Here is a 370-nt window from a genome sequence, read left to right on the forward strand (position 1 = left end):
GCTTTCTAATGCTATCCTCCATCCCTCCCCCCCCCCACTACCGCCCCCTTATTCCTCACCCCCCCCTGGCACCGCCCACTTTGACATAAACAAAGAAAAACAACTCGTATATCAACATATAATCTCTGTCTTGCTAATAAATTCGATTTTTTTTTAATCTAAGATCGGAGAGAAGGTTTCAGGTGTTAAAGGCTTATTTACGTAATATTTTCAACTTTTCAAAGAGAGATGTTTTTTATTTTCAACTAAACTGTTTACGTTCTTTGGGATTAGGCAACTGACCTTAATCTTTCGAAATTCCATAGTTTGTGCTGTTGTTGCGAGAGTTTATCTTGATATAACATTCTCTTCTGTTCGTTTGGTGTTACTG

The sequence above is a fragment of the Penaeus monodon genome, chromosome 21, assembly GCF_015228065.2.
Source record: "Penaeus monodon isolate SGIC_2016 chromosome 21, NSTDA_Pmon_1, whole genome shotgun sequence".
Classification (NCBI taxonomy): Eukaryota; Metazoa; Arthropoda; class Malacostraca; order Decapoda; family Penaeidae; genus Penaeus; species Penaeus monodon.